Genomic DNA, 16,716 nt, shown 5'->3' with positions numbered 1-16,716 from the left:
CTGGCAAAGCTCAGAAGAAGAAAGTCCCGCACTCACCAAACCTCGCAGGCAGGAATTCCGCGCAGTCGTTCCGCTGCAGGCAACCAGTCGTCACACAGGGCTCGTTGCACTGCTCCCGGATCGTCGTTGAGCTGCTCAGCATACAGTCAACTGCATCTCTTCGCTGCTGGCCTCCGTTGTCGCGATCTCACCGCTGGCAGACAGTTGTTTGAAGTCGGAGGCGATCTCACCGCTGCCAACCAGATGTTTTGATCGCACCGCTGGTACGATCTGTTGGGAACTCGGCGCTGACGCCCGTGGTTGTACCTGGGTCGCAAGCCCCAAGGGTAGCGTTGGCCTGGCGGCCTGGGGTACAACTGGAAGCATCCGAAGGTCCCGGCAAAGCATGAGTCGACTGGTAACAACAAAACAACTTGTTTATTTTAACATTGCAAAGAGTTGGCGGTCAGGTTGACCGAAGTAGAGAGACGGGAGAGCACTTTACTCAACAGAAGAAATCGGAGCCCTCTTTTTGGCGTCCGGGGGCAGCTGTCTTTATACTCTCGCAGTTGAGGGCAAGAAGGAACCCCTCAATAGACGAGCACGTGAACGTACAATGTCGTAGCGCTGTCGTAGCACAATGTCGTAGCGCTGTTGTAGCACAATGTCGTAGCACAATGTCGTAGCACAATGTCGTAGCACACTGTCGTAGCGCTGCCGGTCGGGCACAATGACTGTAATGAGAGGGTGATCCCTGCTTTCGCATCGCTTGGTTCAGGCACCATGACTGGAAGGAGAGGGTGATCCTTTGCGGTCGCATCGCCGCAGTCGCGCCTGGAAACACCTGGCGGGGAGCGTTGCGGCGACGACGATCGGGCCAAAATGTCTGCCGCCCCGCCGCAGTCGCGCCGGCAAAACCACGTGTCGCAGGCGAAACGCAACAGTGGGCATTCCCACGGAATGTGATTAAGATTAGCCCTGGCTTTACATAGCTTACACTGGCTGGAGTACTGACCCGGGTAGTAGAGGCTGCACGACACCGGGCTTGGAAACGAGTTGGTTTGCAGGCGACGCCAAGTGGAGGCCTGGTTCTTGTTTAAGGGTATATCAGCCGGAGGATATTTAACCCGCCCTATAGTCTGTAGTGTTGTGTGATCTCTCTGTAACACACTAAGCGGTCCCGCCCCGTGAAGCCTTCGGCTAGCCCACCAGCTCGGAATGTGAGTCCTCGAGCTGATTCGTGGGCCGCCTCGTTCCCAGCGAGGGAGGCGTGCGCAGATGCCCTGATTATTTCAATTTTCCTGCTATCTCTGCAGGTCTGCAGGATTCTGTTCGCCTCGGGAGAAATTCTGCCTCTGGAAAAGTTCATCACCGCAACCTTAGAGTCGCTGACTATAATTTTGGCTGAAGTACTTGCAATTGCAAGTGCTATGGCAGATTCTTCTCCAATCTGAGAGCAATCCGTTGGAACTGTGCCGCTGGCTTTCAATCTAGTTTCAGCGCTCGCTACAGCTAGGGCCATGCGGCCGTTGCCATAGTGTGCAGCATCATTGTAGAGCACGTCCTTCGAGTTTTTGAAACGCTTCTCAAGAGCCTCGGCCCGTTTCTCTCTGCGTTCCTTGTGATGGATTGGGTGCATGTTTTGAAGTAGTGGTGGGATTATTAGTCGGCTCCGTCGCTTCGCGGCAGGTCGACTTTGATGCCTTCCTGCCCCTCGTAGTTTATGCCTAGCCTAGCTAGGATTTTCCTGCCCGTAGGGCTTCCCGCAAGTCTCTCACACTGCGAGATCCTCACTGCTTCAATAATCTCCTCAAGAGTGTTGTGGAGCCCTAGAGCTAAAAGCTTTTCATTTGCAGTGCGTATGGGAAGCCCCAGCGCCTGTTTTATACTTTTACGTATGATGCCCTCAATCTTCTTCTTCTCGAATGACCTAAAACTGAGGAAGAGAGCAACATAAGCTATTCTACCTATAACAAAGGCCTGGACTAGCGTAACTAGATTCGCTTCTCTCGTCCCGGACCACCTGAATCATCCCGTCCACTGAATAATTACTCGTGAACACAGGCGCACACAAATACACGCACATTGAAGCAAACGAGCGCGCATGTACACGCATACACGCCCACATACAAACACAAGAAAATAAAAAAAAAGAGCACACATATACACACACACACACGCAGCAGAGGTCGCGCTCAAGCTCTCTATACAGAGGGCCTGTGCAACTTGGCGAGATATGTACACAAAGTATCTCTCCGGCGAACACGACAAGTTTTATCGCGTTATCACGTTAACCCGTGAGCGCGGCTAAATTACCGGTTGCTAAAGCACTGTTGGACAGGGCGCAGCTCCGCCAATGGCGAAGTTGTCGCTGCTCGAACACAAGAGCAGCACTATGGAGAGCGAATAAAATAGGCCAAGAGCGCATACGCTTTCCCGCGGACTGTCGCCACATCGCTCATTGGCCTTGCGTCGCCTTGAGCGAGCGTATTCCAGGGTGGCCCGATCGGGGGTGATCGATGCGAGATTTCCGCCTGGCACGGGTTCACACTGTGCTCCTGCTGCTGTACGTTGTTCCATAATGGGATAACGTGCGGACACACAGGGCAAACATATACTGGAAGTGTCGTGGTAGGATTCATAGCAGGCACTTGTGCTCAGGTGCTCACGACACGCATACGCAGGCTGAAGCTCCTGTGTGGTCTTCTCTGAGGCTTTCAATTATAGCCGCTCACTTCAAGGGTAGTAAAGCGGTACATAATATTCATTTCCGTGCCTCTAAAGAGTCGGTTGCTAATTTCACAAAAGCATATCGGAGAAGAACTAAAATATGAGGCAGTGTAGTAATGGGATATACAAAAGTAGTAGACTGCAGATGTCGATATGTAGTGGTCGTGTGTGTTGCAGCGGCATTATGAATGTGAACCTTGCAGCGCCGCCAGAGAAAACGACGGAATGCATTCGAACAACAGTAGAAAATAAAGACGTGATGTCACATACTTCCTAATGTTCTCCTATTCGCCATTTTCGTTGTGCTGCTGGATATCAGCGCATTGAGACAGCGCGAAGCGTTTCACTGTGCTGGCAGTGTACAACAATATGGTGGCCTCGAAGACGTCAGTATACATAACCACCTATATAGCGCACTTCGTACTGAGTTCGACCATGTAAGGCAGTAACTTACACCTTGTACGGTGAATTAATATCCTCTGTAAAGTGCACAATACGTAGCCTCCTCATTTTAACCGTTCAGAACAGCATTGCACTGCATTGTTCGTCTCATGAGCAGCATCATGCCTCTGTCATGCCGTCAACGCTGTTCTTCGCTAACTTTATCTGTGCAAGTAGGGCATATTAATATCAGATATCCAGATATGGTAAAGCTGTCGCGGAATTCACACACACGCACGCACCTAAACACGCACCTTTATATATATATATATATATATATATATATATATATATATATATATATATATATATATATATATATATATATATATAGGAGTCAGCTGACGACAGGCATGAATAATGGGAGATTGCTGGAAGAGGCCTTTGCCCTGCAGTGGACGTAAAAAAACCTGACACCCGCCGTGGTTGCTTAGTGGCTATGCTCTTGGGCTGCTAAGCACGAGGTCGCGGGATCAAATCCCGGCCACGGCGCGGCCGTATCTAGATGGGGGCGAAATGCGGAAAGACCCGTGCACTTAGATTCAGGTGCACGTTAAAGAACCCCAGGTGGTCCAGTTACTCCGGAGTGCCTTACTGTAATGCGTGCCTCATAATCAGCTCGTGGTTCTCGCACGTGAAACCCCGTAATTTAATTAAATAGCCTGACGAGTATACTGATGGTGCCGACGGCAATAACGAAAATGATGAATGGCGGAAGTGGTGCTGAGTGGAAGGCAGCCCATGTAAATGATTTTCTTCCCTGCTGACATAGAAGGCGAGTGAAACTTTTTTTTTGTTCGCAGTAACACAACGGCACTGTTTGCCAGAACGTTCAGCCTTGTAGGACGCGCGGGGCTTCACAGCGCGTGATCTCGAAGAGAAATTGGTCTTTCGATTACCCTTACAAACACCTCGGCTTTTTCGGAAAGTCGTGTGATTTAGCCAGAAACAAAGCGGTGAAAGCATGAACGCCTTTAAATATTAGTCACGTTAAGGTAATTACCTCGCGTTTAAACGGGATCCTTAGCATGGATATGCCCTTATACTGCGTTTGGCTGCGCGTTGCCTTCTTTGAATATTTAATAATGTAGTGAGCATTTCGTGCCCCGCTGCAAAAGAACTTGTTCAAAGCGTTCTCATTCGGGGCAAGAGCACACCCAGCTCTCGTTTCTGCTCGCTATCTAGATGAGTTCAAATTGGCTGAGTGCATAAGCATACGCAGCAGCTGTGGACGTTGTTGGGCGTAGCAGTCCTTTCGCACCGACATAAACAGGTGATAACAGCTACGACCCTAAAACAAGACAAGCACACAAGCACATACTCATTCAGGCACGCACATACGCGCACGTAAAATAAATAAATAAAATTAGCGCATACCTCGGGACAATATCGGGTAAAGAGAAACACTGTGCGGCAAGCCGACTATATACGCAGAGATTTGAAATCATTTTCGGTGGGTTTTACAAGACTCTGCCGCATACGGCTCGCATATTTTGTACGAGGAGGTGCAACAACCGGAGGTTACCTACAGGCATCACGCAAATACCTATAGTTAACTCACACCAACGTACCATACTGACGCTATTCTATAGCTACCGTAATGTTCATCATACTTCAAGAGAAATATAACCGCGAAACTAGATAATTTAGCAAACCTATATCGCAGTTTATGCATATGGCGCACAAGGAAATCACTCGCAATCTTCGTCCCGCATTCCTCTACTACCGCCCCGCACCATATTGACCATAGCACAAAAACTAAACAAGAAGAACGTTCAGGGCCCGCTGGCGTGAGTGATATATCCGATCATGCCGAGCAGCACACGAAGTTTTTCCTCAATTCCTTTCAAACAACGCGTGCGCACACAGCACTTTTCTACCGTGAGCGCCCTTTCAACGTCTGAACCGGTGATCAACATGTGCTCTTCGTTCGCAGGACATTCGTATCAAGTGAAACGGCCATTCGTCCGAAGGGGACGGCACTCAGCGAGCCTTAAATAAGGCCCTCAAGGCGAATTTGTCCCCGCGCAATGTTCGACGCCAGACAAGGAGTCTACACACGAATCTTTCAGCGCGTCAGGGGGAACGTTGGACAGGACAAGACTAAATCGTCAAGTGTACCAAAAAAATAGTAATGAAAAAGAGAGAAAAGAGAACAAGGCGCTGCACACCGAGGCTGCAGTTGGCTTATCGACTCGGCCGCATACACGCGTGGCAGTCGAAAGCCCATCGGCTCCAGAGAGTATAACGCGAATAGCGGGGCGCACAATACAAGGCGACCATGAATAGGAAAAAAGCTCAAGCGAGTGAGTGGTCCCTTACGAGAACGAGCACGGACGCGATGCATTATTGATCTTCGTGAAGCGCTCAACGCCGGCTGTATACGCGACGACCGGAGGGGTGGCCGCCATATATGCATGCGCGACCGGACGCTTCGAGAACGGAACAACTCATGAAATATTCCTCGCCAAGTCCGCGCTCGGGGAGATTTACTTCGCTGCACTTTTCTCCCCATCTCTTCCAGCGTCTCCGCCCACTGCAGCTTCGGAAGATTCCCCCCCCCCCCCACCCACCCTCACTTCCCGCTTTTTTTTCTTTTTTGCGCCCTAAAACTTGCCTCGGCTTGGCTTGGGCTTGTTTCAGTTTTATTTCGTAAGCCCAAGATCGGTCGTGTTTCCAAACACAGAGCACACCACTCGCACGTGCGTGCTCTACACACGGCTCGCGCGTTCGGCGGCTGTAATGGAGACGCGCCGTTCGGAGACAACACAACCACGAGAAACAGTGGTCAGCGCTCTAAGTGGAGGACTGCATATAGGTCCTTCGGTGATACTTGCTGTACGACGGCCAGTGCGGGAAATGCGTCAAGTTCTCCGTTGCTTGCAGCCAAGTCTTCGAAGTACATACATCGAACGGTGCGAAGAGAGAGAGAGAGAGAGAGATGGAAAACATACTGCAAGATATTTTCATACTCGACGTCGCGTCGACTTCGCATGATGCACACATTGCAGGCACGCCGAGAAAGGAGCGCACGCCAGGGTGAACTAACGGGCCCCGATAATGCATCGCGCTTCATCGAACGACCGATTGATTTTCGCGTCAGCGCGAAGCAGGCGACTGATGACGAGGACGGAGAGAGACGGGAAACGACGGACACATGCACACAGCCAGCCTCGTCAAAGGAACGGAGGAAGACGACAAATAAAAAAAAGAGGCACGAAAGACTGTCAATCTAGAGGACAGTGAAAATAAGAGACCGACAAGGCGGCATGCATGCAGGCACAGCCGGGCGGCGTGCGCACGTATACTATATAGATGTGTGTTTGCCGCCCGGTCGAAAAGCTGTCACATCGGGCGCGCTTTGCCATAGTGGCATAGTACGCGGTCCTCGTTGCGCTGGCGGGAGAGGGAGAAGCTTGCTGACAGCCGATACTTTTTCTTCGATCGCGACGAGCGCCATTATGAAGACGTGTCGAACTGCAGCGGTGGTCAAGAAAGGCGCCCGATGAAAGCGAGGCACGGAGAGAAGAGGGACCGATGGAAGGAGATCGGCGAGCGTATGCGCACATGTACACAAAAGCGAAACCACCGGCCTCGCAAGTATGACCGCCCGAGTTCGACGCACCGAGTCCACCGAGGCGTCGTTAATGACGAGGTTCGCAGTAACCGTGTACGAGCAGCGGGGAACGAATCAACGAAGACTAAGTTACGAACTTCATCCTCCCCGGCGATCGTTTCGATCTCTATTTTGTTCATTCATTTAAGTTCTATTTCAGGCTGACGGCAAGTGGTGGTTCCAACGCATCCACTGGGCCACAGAATTGTGGTGCGGGAAAGACGCGAGCTGTGCATAACCGCCAACGCTGTATATGTAGATACTATATATGTATACATGAGGTATGTACATGCACGTGTGTGTTTGTGTGTGTGTGTGTACGTGTGTTTGGCGTGCCGTATGCCGTACCATCTGCGTTTCTCGCTGTGTGTACCGGCGTGCCTGCCGCTGTTCACCGCGAGCTGAGGATGCAAGGTTGCGCGCGGGATTATTTAGGCCCACTCTATCATTTTCGCGGCGCCTCTGACTAGCGTGATGGAAGGTGCGCGCTGGAGCGGAGGGGCTGGTGCCGCGAAGAGAACCGTTGTTCGCTGTTCCACACGACCCGCATTTCGCGAAGCAGCAGGTTGCTGTTCCTGTCTGTGCGGTCACGTATACATCTTCCTCTTTCCGCGTTCACGAAGGACGTTTATGCGCGTTTTTTTTTTTTCAAACTACGCCGACATCTTAATTTTGACCGTGCGTCCCGGCACCCATATACAGTGACGAATGTTTAACGTAGCGGCAAGCGAGATGTATTTGACCGTGCTCCGTATAGTGTTGGCCTAGATACGAATATCAGCTAGTTTTGGCCTTTTCAATCTGCCTAACGAATTGATCGCTGAGATTTACGCTTGTCCAATATTTATGCCGTATACCACATCTGTTCAAAATTTTTCTACACCAATCAGCATATCCTGGTATAAAACTGAAAGCACAAGCCCACCCAAGAGTCCACTGAACGCTCTCTTGGAAACGGGCACTGCCCAATTATTCACCAAGGCCTTGACTCCTATCGTACCTGTCCTCGTTATTTTGAAGAGAAAAAAATCAAGTTGGGCAATATGCTGCTGCAAAAGCAATGGGAAAATTTACCGTATACTTCCCGCTTCAAAGAAGCCGTTGTACTAAAGCCTTGCTTCATTCATCAATTTCTTCACGCACTGCTAACACGAGAGCGAATCAGGAAGTATTTGCCCTTATTTTTTTAGCCAAATTACGGCTGTAAGTACGAAGCCAACAAATCCATTCCCAGCGGTGGGCATCTCTTGGACCGGCCCGACCTTATCTGCCGGTAGCTCCGCGGCACGGCGCTGCTGTCAGTTGTTGAAGATGGCGCTCGTGCTTCACACGTCCACGGCGTACGAGGAACGAAGTGTGACTAGTTTCGTACGGAGCAAGGGCGGAACGCCCATCGAAATCCACAGGGAAATACAGCCCACGTATGGAGAAGGGTGTCTCGCTTTGAGAAGTGTGAGCTGGTGCGGTGTTGTGATTTCGCAAAAGGACCGTGAAGCCACGACAAGAGTCCGACGGTGGGGCCACAGTCCGCCAGACGAATTCTACCACAGGAGGCATATCAAGTTTAGTGCCGCAATGGGACAGGTGCCTGAACCGGTGTGGGAACGATGTGTAAAAATGGTGTAAGGTACGTACAATAGTACGTGTATTTAAAGTTACCTGCATGTACTTTATTTTGACTTTAAAAAATATAGGCAAATACTATCTTATTCGCCCTCGTGGATCACGATTTTAAAGCATGAAAAAGAGTACATTTCGGCTGGCACTCAAGTCTAGTACTCTGGTACTCAAGCTATTATACAAATCTTGTTGCGCAAGGAAGAGGCGGAAAACAAGAGCGACTTGGTCACGCCATCTGCAATCGCATGGAACAGTTCCAAGAACGGAGCAATCTGTCTTCTTTGGCAGCGCCTCGAACGTTGTCGCAGAGCCAACTTCGAATTCTGCTTCCACCTAATCAAGCTATTCAAGGGCCGTTTGTGTTGACGATTCAATGCCTTTAAAATGATTCGCTCTGGTTCAGGAAATCGATTCTCTGTTGGTCGGAGTCCTTATGCCTTGCTGTGAGGGCAAAGACACTGTCAGTCGGAAACCTTTCACATTTGCTCCATATTAACAGTTGCAGTTACATTTCAGTTCCAGGTTATTCGTAGCGAAGGAGCTGGACTTTAAACGTACGATTTGTTGTTGTCTTTTCCGGAAGACAAATGTTAAGGTATTTGGGAGGTACACGTTCATGTATATACGCGCCAGAGCCACTCTGAACACGTGAAGCGAAACGGAACGAAACGAAATCGCTGCTACAGGACGAACCTGCCTGGTGCAACCACATCGCCACCGCCATCGCTGCATGGGGGCCTGTACGCGTCGGAGCAGGAATATGACGAATGCTTCTGTGCGGCTCGCGCAGACGTTCGCGGACAACTTCATTATACGCATTGCGCGATCTTGGGAAGCAGGCTGCGAAGTGAGAAACGATCTGCCCGAGTTAATCTATCAGCGCGCTTCCAACCTTAGAAACAAAGGACGCCAGTTGGGATGCGAAAGAAAAAAAAAAATATGGAATCGCATCTGCCCGCTCGGACCCGCGATACCTTCGCACAGGAAGCGTGCGCCACCTTCGGGTGTTTTTTTTTGTGTGTGTGTGTGTGCGTTTTGTCTTTCGCGTGTGGTTGTTTTGGGGACGACGTGCGCGCACCTGCCAGCTATGCGAGGCGGCTCGTTTTTAATAAAATTGTATTTCCGTCTTCCGGCGCGCTGCGAATACACGTGCACCACCATCGACTCAACGTACTCGCCTTCAAAAAACTAGCGAGGGGTTCTAAAGAAAAAAAATAAAGCGAGAAGGAGGAGCAGCGAACAATCTCAAGAAACGTAAGAGGAGAGGTAAAAAGAAAAGTTTGCGAGCAAACCTGTTGTTGCTCTGGTGCCCCGGGGCGAATGAAAACTCGTTACGGACACGGAAAGCTGAAGGGGAACGCGACGTGAATATATAGGATTTATGAGCAGTCTCCCCGAAGAAAAAAATAAGAGAGAGAGAGAGAGAGAGAGAGAGAGAGAGAGAGAGAGAGAGAGAGAGAGAGATGCGCGCGAACCACTGCGACTTGCTGCCATGCGGCGTAATTAATGGACGAGATTAGCAGCGGCAGCGGCGTCGGCAGCAGAAGCCACGGGTGTCGGGACGAATGCGTATGTGTTTGCGATGCGTTCACACATACTACCGTATTTATACGAATCTAGGCCTATAGGTTATTTCTTGTCCCAAAATGTGAGTTATGAAACCTCAAGTTGGGCTTACGGTCGACGGATTTCGTTATGGAAGTGGACGGAATCGGAATAATATGATCTGCCGCTATACCGTCAACACAAGAAGACACTACTGCAGCCATTGATATCCACTGCCGCAGCAGCACAGTACCACAGGGCACTGTAACGGTAAGCCATTTTGAAGCGAAAAGCTTCACTACGCTAGTCGACACCGCGCTTCGCGCGAGCTGGCGTATGTCGGAATTGGCTCCGTAAGCGTGTCCGGATACGGCGCAGGTGGCCACTGCCGCGCGCCATGCGTCATTGTTTGACGTTCGCCGCAAGAGCGTGTTTATCGCGGAGGCCGACCATATATATAACCGCTTGCCAGAGAATAGGCGTGCGCATTCAACATGGAAGGAGAAGAGAGTGATACTACCGATACAGAGATGCTGTGTTTATGGCTGTACAGAAATCGCAAGACAATGTGCCCAACAATGATGAATAAAGAAGTTTGATAATCCTGAATAACTTATGGTATGTATCGTTGATAAGCAATTTGCATAACTACACAAGGCACACGTGTAGCATGACCATAAGCTAACCAAAGCATATGCATAAGTGAAACCGTAAGCATAACCGCAGGCTAAATCATAAAGCATAACCATAAGCTAAACCGTAAACATATCCATAACTTAAACCGTAAGCATATCCATAAGTTAAACCGTAAGCATATCCATGGGCTAAATCATAATGCATAACCATAAGCTAAACCGTAAGCATAACCATAGGCTAAATCATAAAGCATAACCATAAGCTAAACCATAAGCATCACCGAACCTTTTCGCTTCGAGATATCCAGGCTTAACCTTAGCTAAGCCCAGCCAATTTTTTTTACCGCTTTGAATGCGTGCAGTGCTCGCCATTTTTTTTTTTTTTTTTGCAAGTTCGTTGTATGCGAGACGCGCTGGAACCCAGCACGCAGTGTTAGTACTGTCGTGCCTGTACGGCATTTAATTTAATTTTTTAAATTATACAGAAACTTCAAAGACCGCCTGTGGCAGATAGAGCAATTGCTAGTCGTTGAGCTGCATTGCTCGAAGCGGCGGACATTACTCTCTAAAAGACCTAAATGGATAATTAACTAAATAAAAAGAAATCACTAATTAACATTCTGATTATCTAAACTGCGGCACGTACTGAAATTAACGACTTGTAGCCGGTGAGCTTGTAAGGCATATCCACTCGCAGGGAATACTGAGCATGTCACCGGTTTCCAGACGTTAATTCTCGAACTTTGCGCCAAAGTACCCGTGCCACCCTCAATATTCGCTTTACATTGATATACGAGTACCTTACAAGCTCACGGACTACAACTCGTAATGTGCAGTACGTACTGTAAATTAATTATTTAAAGATTTAGTTAGTACATTCTATGGACATCCGAATTTAAGGGGCCCCTAAGACGCCGGCTTGAAATCGAGGCTGACTTGGGTTCGAGTAAATACGGTATATGTATATGAAAGAAGCGAGGAAGAAGCCTCGCGGCAGTCGCGTACGTGAGCGCATTTGCCATAGATTTGAGGAATGGGTGAGAGTGTCGGGGAAAGGGGGAGGGGGAATTGCCGCGATGATAGGAAGTTGTGGTCGACGCTCCGTAGCGCATAGCTAGCAAGCCCTCCTGCAGAGAGCTGTAGGAGCACCTGCGAGGCAAAGTGGCGCGAATATGCGTTGAGCCCACATTAAATGCTTCCGCTAGCCCTGAGCGTGGCCGGGATGCCTGCCTGCCTCCTCCGCAAAGCCCTTAATGAGCGTCGACCTGCGAGTTTCTCCCGATAGCGACGCTTCACCTCATGGCACCCCAATCTCTTATCTCAGGGCTCGGGAGCTGGCTGCAAGATTATGGGTTCATTTGTCGTGCTTCCTGTGTTAGTCGCCCTCGGACGCGGTACTAAACGTTCGATGGATCGATAAAGCGTCGGCGTCGATACAGATACTTTCCCATCAATTACGACCCCTTTCGTCGGCTTGGAAATGCATCGAAAACCTTTCTTTCCTTCTTTTTTTTTTTAATTTAGTGTTCCCCAGCATTTCGATATCGTACGCCACCCGTTTCTACGTAGGTTATACGCGCGTTAATATTCGCTGGACATACCTAGATTATGTCTACGCTCTACTGAATACATGCAGATGATGCCAGAGGTTGCTCGTAATTTATTACCCACCTTCGCAATTTCAGCCCTTCAGCCCCTGAAGCTACCAGCTACGATATGATAGTTTAGTCGCAGGAGCGTGCGTTAAGTAAGTAATATATGGCTGTACATAGTACAATCACGTCTTGCATGGTGCGTTTTTATGAAACAGCGAGAGCGGTTTAAATCCGTGACGCGAGCACCAATATCACTTGTTGAATTCAGAGGGCTGTGAAACGATCGACTACGGAAGTCACGCGAAACCCTCTCTCCATACAATAATGGGGCACAAAGAGGGTCTTAAACGTAGACTTTGCATAGTTAGACGCAGCACGTGCGTGGAACAATGAATATTTAACAGTAGCCGCGAGGACAATACCCAGTAACAATCGAACAACAAACAGGCCATTCATCACTTCCTGGCCGTGCACTAATATTTTTGTACTTCTAAAGCTGTACATCACGTATTTCTCCCTTTTACACGTCGCAATACCCACACTGTGCAGCTTGGAAGCGAAGTATATAGCAGGCTTTATCCGGCTCATAGCCGAAGACAGCCCACGGGACATAATCGCTTTTCAAAGCGCTTCTTGTTAACGACTGGCATGTTGCGAACGCGAACCCTGTGGCCCCAGAGGCCCGTACCCAGTGCACACACCCTGTACGCATACCCGGTGGCACATATCTTTTGACTGCACTATCTCAATGGGATCGGCCCAAGAAAACCACGGGATACACCATGTACACAAGCTGGGTTGGCTCAGAGAGGAATGCTTCGCATCATTGGTGAGCGCTTCTTCTAGCTGGTGGTGAAGAAAGCTTGCAGGACGAGTTCGTTCTCGAAATTAGATCATCGTACTGTATAGCGCTCTTGCGTGTTTCCACGGGGTCAAGCACGCCGTGTTTTGTGTTTCAACGAGTCGTAATGATGAATAGAAGCACCGCTCCCTCTGCAAGATCCGCCATTGTGGCTGAGGCACGCGTTCGTCACTGAAATCTGCAGCGAATATCTCGGCTTTTTTTGCGCAAGCTATATCTCTTACGAAGATATCGATCCGCGGTTGTAAATACTTTTTTTCTTGCTTTGTTGAAGTGCAACAGTTAAATGCGGTAGGTAGAACCTCTATGGAGGAAGCAATGGTGTACTTCTGCTCATTCTCGCAAAAAGCCCTTCTTCTTTTTTGCTTAAACGTGGAAATGAAGTTGTGTACGTATCGAATGTAGGGTTGTTATTTCGAGGTGCAAGATTTTCAAAACATCTCACGGTTTTCGAAACGCACTTCATGGGTGCTTTTGGTGATCCTTGACGACACAAAGGTCGGTGAAGCGGTACATCATGCTGCCAGACGGGCTAGATGGTTACCATGGATTCTCTATTAGTGTTAGTTGTCAGTGCACAGTCAAACGGCTCACGAGGAAAACGCATGCGCCACAAAGGTGTCAAGGTAAATAAAAAGAAAGAGGGCAGGGGGCGGGGGGAGAGCGTTAGTGGTGTGCGTCTTCTCTTGGTATATAGTTTAATTTCGCGCTCGTAACATGAATGAAGAAGATCTCATTAGATGAGCGCCATATTTCAGGAACGCTGACGAGTATGCCTTGATGGCACTGGTCTAAATCTCGCAACTACACCTACCTGCTCCGTTTCTTATGCTGTTTTTCGTCTAGAATTTCGTTATAGTAACCTTGAGTCAGTCGTTATGTTGTTCCATTTGTACAAGCGTCCCCTCATTTTTTTTTCTTTCTTCTATCGCCCTACTTATGTATATTTTATCTACCCAGTCAGATCATGTATAGTTGTCCCCACCTTGGAAATGACGTGCATTTGATGCGCTGCCGTTTTACTACCGAACATGTTTATCACACGGTTTGTGTAGTAACTGGTCCTCAAGCCGTGCTGACTGTGTTCTCTTCTATGACAGGGGCAAAACGGTGGGAGTGCGGCCTTCGTTTTTGTGCGAATTGTAATATGATAATTACTGATTGCAGCTATGTTTATCTCTCTCTTTCTTTCTTTATCTCTGTCTTCTTGTGTGTTTCTTTCACTTCTGTGACCGCGTTTTATAAACACATAATTAGCATTTATTCCCCTGTTGGGTTTTCGAATTGGTAAGTTCTTTTCTCCTTCCGATTTTATCAAGAGCACCGTGTGGTTCTATGTACGGAATGCAGTACGTCTTTTACTCATGTCATATGTGCGAGCGCGGCTCTTGCTATCAACGTATTTCACTTTATCTCTCTCTCATTTTTTAAAATCTTAACATGCAGATTGTCCAATGCGGTCAAACTACATAGGGGGCCGCGTTTTGCCAAGCTGTCTCTAAGCAGCTCTCTTCGGACTCCCCCTTTCTCCCTTGAAATGAAATAAAGATTAACTGGACTTGTGATGAAACACCTTCCATTCAGTTATATCAGGGATGAGTGTTTTATGTAGCCTCTTCCGAGGTCATTTCGAAAAGGATCGTAGGCAATGTACGCTGTATGATGTCCAAGGGGTCGCGCGATGATGCGAATCCCGTGCCTTCTGGTTAATCAATCTGCATTACGTGAATTTACTATTTCGATCTATTCTGAAGGACACGAACATGATGCTGCGTTTTCATTTAAACAGGGTGTTTGAATAGCGAAAGTTGCGAATTGAATTCAATACGAATATTCGAGCCTGCTTTTTCCCCACTTTTGCATTGAAGTCGCCCTTTACTACAGCATACTGAGTTTATGCTTTTCTCATCGCGAATTCAACATCTTCATAAAACTGGTATACTTCATCGTCATAGTGACTGGATTTTGGATCGTAGGCTTGTACTATCTTTAGTCTATACCTCTTATTAAGTTATGCTAGACATAACGTTAAAATACAGAAAGAGAGCGGTATGGATCAGAGAGCAAACGGGTATAGCCGATATTCCAATTGACATTAAGAGAAAAAAAAAATGGAGCTGGGCAGGTCCTGTAATGAGCAGGTTAGATAACAGTTGGACGAATAAGGTTACAGAACGGATACCGAGAGAAGGGAAGCGCAGTCGAGGGCGGCAGAAGACTAGGTGGGGCTATGAAATTAGGAAATTCGTGGGCGCCAGTTGGAATCAGTTGCGCAGGACAGGAGTAATTGGAGATTGCAGGGAGAGGCCTTCGTCCTGTAGTGGACATAAAAGATGATGATGATGATGATGATGATGATGATGATGATGATGATTCGAAAAGAACGACCTTCGAATATCGAATCAGATACCGAATATTTTCTATATCTAAACAAGGTAATGCATGATGATGACGCGGGGTCCGTTTGGAAGCAAGATGCTTATTTGCGTTATCTAATACATAATACCTATAACAAGTGGTCAAGTGATAAGCTCAGAAATGAGAAACAAATAAAAGGTGATCGTACCTGATGCGCCTTGACAGTGAATGTAAAGAATGAAAAGAACGGCGCGTCACCAGGCACGCATATATAGTGCTATAGATGAAAGACTCAAGTACCATTCGTACTGCAGCACCACATGTCGCTTTTTGAGGAAGCGAAACCCAATGAGTTTGACCAAATTGTAAATGTCATTGCGTAAATTGAGACAGCAAGCTTGTAGGCTGCCTACGACGAGCCTCGTTCTCTGTATCGACCGGAAACTATTGGCAGAAAGTGATACCGTCCACGCATTCTCTCGGGAACTGGCTCGTCTGGCAACCACAGCTGTTCTCCCGAAGCAGAATCATATTCGGAACAGCCTTCACTCGCGCCAGCCTTTACCCCTGCAGAAAGACGGAAAGAATATTCTACACCTTTGAATATAGTGATTACCTGAAACGAACACGAATAGATGGCCCATAGCCAAGACCACTCGATTGGCAATACAAATTTGGAATATTCGCAAGCTCCTACTTAAAAGTGTAAAATATGATAACTATTGTCTAAAATAACACAATATAACTTTTTTCTTTGGCTATTTGGTTGATACCCGGTGAAACCATTCTAGCGCAAATAAAAGAAACAAAAAAAAAAAAAACATCCGCAAGACCAGGTGGCACGGGCACTAGAAAGTTGCGATAGTATACGCAATATCCTCGCTGGAGATATCAAGAAACTTTTAAGCTTGTTGAACGGCTAATAAGTTCTGGCGCAAGTTTTCCGAGGAGTGAGTGCTGTTGCATCAGTGGAGTAGGATGAACTGAGTGGCTAGAATTGAACTATGGAGAACAAGAGAGAAAACAGCACAGAAAGGAAACGACAGCGTCAGGGACCACAGGACAAAAAGGAGGATCATCGCGTCAGCTAGCCACCCAGTTTACCATGTTCCGAAATAAAACACAACTCTCACTCTCATAAAAAAAAAAATCTGCACCAGAATTTATCAGTTTTTCAACAGGCTCAGCCGTTTGTTGAAGATCTCCAGCGATGTTATTGCGCACGATTTGCCGCTTATTCGCGTTGAGCCTACATGTGAGAACATAGCACACATCAACTGCACAGCACCATACACGCATGTTCTCAAAGCATGGCGCGCCTTCTTTTGGCAGTAT

General features: G+C 48.1%; 1 protein-coding gene across 1 annotated transcript in view; it reads left to right on the top strand.

Annotated features, from left to right (window-relative positions):
• Positions 1-16,716, top strand: part of LOC142583165 (homeobox protein Hox-A1-like) — a 193,011-nt gene that overhangs the window by 13,449 nt on the left and 162,846 nt on the right. The window lies entirely within an intron of this gene.

The sequence above is a fragment of the Dermacentor variabilis genome, chromosome 5 (assembly GCF_050947875.1).
Source record: "Dermacentor variabilis isolate Ectoservices chromosome 5, ASM5094787v1, whole genome shotgun sequence".
In the NCBI taxonomy this organism is placed as follows: Eukaryota; Metazoa; Arthropoda; class Arachnida; order Ixodida; family Ixodidae; genus Dermacentor; species Dermacentor variabilis.
Note: the sequence above shows the minus strand (reverse complement) of the source record. Positions and strands in the feature narration are given on the sequence as shown.